Source organism: Tiliqua scincoides, chromosome 1 (genome assembly GCF_035046505.1).
Source record: "Tiliqua scincoides isolate rTilSci1 chromosome 1, rTilSci1.hap2, whole genome shotgun sequence".
In the NCBI taxonomy this organism is placed as follows: domain Eukaryota; kingdom Metazoa; phylum Chordata; class Lepidosauria; order Squamata; family Scincidae; genus Tiliqua; species Tiliqua scincoides.
Window position 1 is genome coordinate 297,339,707 of NC_089821.1, and position 4,398 is coordinate 297,344,104.

Consider the following 4,398-nt stretch of genomic DNA (forward strand, 5'->3'; position numbering starts at 1 on the left):
CTCCCACCTCCTGTGCTGACTTGCTGGTGGGTGTCCCCAGTCTGCTGGTGCGTGGCCACTTGCTGCTTGAGGCAGCGGGCAGGTCACGCTGAATGGAGTGTCACCTTTTGCAACAGCCATCAAGCATTCCGTCAGTATAAGTCCCGAACAGGATTGGGTCGTAACAGCACACATTGATGACATCATTCTTCATCTGAAGTTTGCTTTTAGCTTTACCCAAGAGCCCATTTCCAAGGAAGCAGGGAAAAATGTCAAATATATTACAAAACAATGTTTTGTTTGGCCACTGAGAGATTGCAATGAAACTTGCAGGCCAATCCTAATTAACAGTGCAGAGCAATGCCTGTTGGAGAAAGTAGGTGTGGCACAGGGGTGGGGGAGGGCAGGGAGGGACGTGGAGGGCGACAATGGGAAGAAAGATGGGTGGATTGGTCTGGGAGGGGGTAGGATTGGTGGTGCCATAAGAACATAAGAACAGCCCCACTGGATCAGGCCATAGGCCCATCTAGTCCAGCTTCCTGTATCTCACAGCGGCCCACCAAATGCCCCAGGGAGCACACCAGATAATAAGAGACCTCATCCTGGTGCCCTCCCTTGCATCTGGCATTCTGACATAACCCATTTCTAAAATCAGGAGGTTGCGCATACACATCATGGCTTGTACCCCATAATGGATTTTTCCTCCAGAAACTTGTCCAATCCCCTTTTAAAGGCGTCCAGGCTAGACGTCATCACCACATCCTGTGGCAAGGAGTTCCACAGACCGACCACACGCTGAGTAAAGAAATATTTTCTTTTGTCTGTTCTAACTCTCCCAACACTCAATTTTAGTGGATGTCCCCTGGTTCTGGTGTTATGTGAGAGTGTAAAGAGCATCTCCCTATCCACCCTGTCCATCCCCTGCATAATTTTGTATGTCTTAATCATGTTCCCCCTCAGGCGTCTCTTTTCTAGGCTGAAGAGGCCCAAACGCCGTAGCCTTTCCTCATAAGGAAGGTGCCCCAGCCCCGTAATCATCTTAGTCACTCTCTTTTGCACCTTTTCCATTTCTACAATGTCTTCTTTGAGATGCGGTGACCAGAACTGGACACAATACTCCAGGTGTGGCCTTACCATAGATTTGTACAATGGCATTATAATATTAGCCGTTTTGTTCTCAATACCCTTCCTAATGATCCCAAGCATAGAATTGGCCTTCTTCACTGCCGCCGCACATTGGGTCGACACTTTCATCGACCTGTCCACCACCACCCCAAGATCTCTCTCCCGATCTGTCACAGACAGCTCAGAATCCATCAGCCTATATGTGAAGTTTTGATTTTTTGCCCCAATGTGCATGACTTTACACTTACTGACATTGAAGCGCATCTGCCATTTTGCTGCCCATTTTGCCAGTCTGGAGAGATCCTTCTGGAGCTCCTCACAATCACTTCTGGTCTTCACCACTCGGAAAAGTTTGGTGTTGTCCGCAAACTTTGCAACCTCACTGCTCACCCCTGTCTCCAGGTCATTTATGAAGAGGTTGAAAAGCACCGGTCCCAGGACAGATCCTTGGGGTACACCGCTTTTCACCTCTCTCCATTGTGAAAATTGCCCATTGACACCCACTCTCTGCTTCCTGGCCTCCAACCAGTTCTCAATCCATGACAGGACCTGTCCTCTAATTCCCTGACTGTGGAGTTTTTTCAGTAGCCTTTGGTGAGGGACCATGTCAAACGCCTTCTGAAAGTCCAGATATATAATGTCCACGGGTTCTCCCGCATCCACATGCCTGTTGACCTTTTCAAAGAATTCTATAAGGTTCGTGAGGCAAGACTTACCCTTACAGAAGCCATGCTGATTCTCCCTCAGCAAGGCCTGTTCGTCTATGTGTTTTGAGATCCTATCTTTGATGAGGCATTCCACCATCTTACCCGGTATAGATGTTAGGCTGACCGGCCTATAGTTTCCCGGGTCCCCCCTCTTTCCCTTTTTAAAGTTAGGCATGACATTTGCTATCCTCCAATCTTCTGGCACCGTGGCCGTTTTGAGGGACAAGTTGCATATCTTAGTCAAGAGATCTGCAACTTCATTCTTCAATTCCTTATTAACTCTTGGGTGGATGCCATCAGGGCCCGGTGACTTATTGATCTTTAATTTATCAATGAGGTCTGAAACATCTTCTCTTTTAACCTCTATCTGACTTAACTCCTCGGTTAGGAGGGGCCATTCGGGCAGCAGTATGTGCCCGAGGTCTTCTGCCGTGAAGACAGATGCAAAGAACTCATTCCATTTCTCTGCCATCTCTAAGTCTCCTTTTATCTCCCCTTTCCCTCCCTCACCATCCAGAGGGCCAACCGCTTCTCTGGCGGGTTTCCTGCTTCTAACATATTTGAAGAAGCTTTTATTATTCCCCTTAATGTTGCCGGCCATGCGTTCCTCATAGTCTCGCTTGGCCTCCCATATCACCTTCTTACATTTCTTTTGCCACAGTTTATGTTCCTTTTTATTCTCTTCATTAGGGCAAGACTTCCATTTACGGAAGGAAGCTTCCTTGCCCTTCACAGCCTCTCTAACTTGGCTGGTTAGCCATGCGGGCACCCTCTTAGATTTAGTGGAACCCTTCTTTCTTTGTGGTATACACCTCTGCTGGGCCTCTATTACTGTTGTTTTAAGCAGCCTCTATGCACTCTGGAGAGATTGGACTCTTTTTACCCTCCCTTTTAACCTCCTTCTAACCAGCCTCCTCATTTGAGGGAAATCCACTCACCGGAAGTCAAGGGTTTTTGTTAGAGATTTGCCTGGTATTCTTCCCCCAACGTGCATGTCAAAACGGATCGCAGCATGATCACTGTTCCCCAATGGCTCAGTAATATTTACATCTCTAACCAGGTCCTGCGTACCACACAATATTAAATCCAGAGTCACCTGTCCTCTGGTGGGCTCCGTGACTAGCTGTTCTAAGGCACAGTCATTTAGCACGTCCAGTGCCAGTGCGTGCTGTATCCTATTTCCTTTCCTGGGCTTGATCTACTGACATGGATCAACTCAAACTTGCCTCAGTGATATTGCTGGCACAGGTGTGAGTGTCAACTCATTGCACTGAGTGCAATTCATTGCAGCTGCTGGGAATAACCCAAATGATCCCTCACACAAGGATACCTCTGGGTACCGTGGTGGAATACTGAGCCCACTGGGTACCACTGCTTTGGCATGGGGGAATTTAGTTAGGATTGTGCTGTAGATCGCCCACAACTTTAAAGCTCCTTGTGAAGCAACACTGTAAGGGTGTATGAAGGATTATTTTCCTGTGCTTGAGTTGAACATGCCCCAGCTTCTTCTCCATGCGAACAGGAACTTCCTCAAAGTGGCACACTATTCTCTCTTCTCCCTTGGTTACCATTATGTTCAAAATATGTCCTTTCCTAATACAACTCTCTATATGTCATAAAACACAAAGAGATGCCAAATATCAGGAATGCGCTCTCTTTTTCTCAACTGCCCAAGTAACAGAAATGATGTCTTCATTTGAAATTCCATTCATGTAGGCCCTAATAAAAGCTATTATAAAATACAATTGTGTGAAGACAAAAAGAGAGATAATATCGCTATAGCTCAATATAAAATTTAAGTAATTAAGACATGAAAACTATTACACAATTTACTTTGAATGTGGCATGAATAATAAAATGTTTAACCATTCCTTTTCCAATTTTTATGCTTTCAAAAAAAAAAAATGTTTGAGGTTGGAAAACGCTTTGCCAAAGATCTGCTTTCTTTCGCAAAACGAGCGGCGAAAATGAAGCGAGAACTGTTACCCTGCACGTGCCCGATCTTGTCTGATCTCGGAAACTAAGCAGGGTCAGGCCTGGTTAGTACTTGGATGGGTGACCACTTGGGAATACCGGGTGCTGTAGGCTTATACCATAGTCTTTCGAGACTGAAGGTTTCCAACCTGCCAACCTGCCTGTGTGTTTCTTGGGAAAAGGGCACAGTTTGCTTGCTTGCTTGTTGACTTATCAAATGCATTAATACCTCTGCTGCCTAAAAGATACCCAGATTATCTAGATAATTAATTGCAATGAAATATCAAAAACGGGAAACTCACAATCCTAACCTGAGCTGGTACAGCCAGGCTGCGTGGCCTGCACTGTATCCATCGCAGATTAGGAGGTGGCTGGAGGTCACCTCAGGGTAAGGTGATATATTTCCCCTTACCCTGTGTAGTACCCCAGCTGCCCCATGTGGCTTCTTGGATCCGTGCCAGCTTTTTAGCTGGCGTGTATCAGGGAAGCCCGTGTAGGGCTGTCTGGCCCGGGAGCAGGGGTTAGGATATGGCATGCAGTGCCACTGCCAATCATACCCCCTCCTAGGTTATATCCTCCCCCATTTCACCCTCCCCCCACCAAGAAACACACC

At 46.7% G+C, this 4,398-nt stretch overlaps 1 pseudogene; it reads left to right on the forward strand.

Moving 5' to 3' along the window:
• Window positions 1-3,782: 3,782 nt before the first annotated feature.
• LOC136637408 (5S ribosomal RNA) lies at window positions 3,783-3,899 on the forward strand (annotated as a pseudogene).
• Window positions 3,900-4,398: the final 499 nt, after the last annotated feature.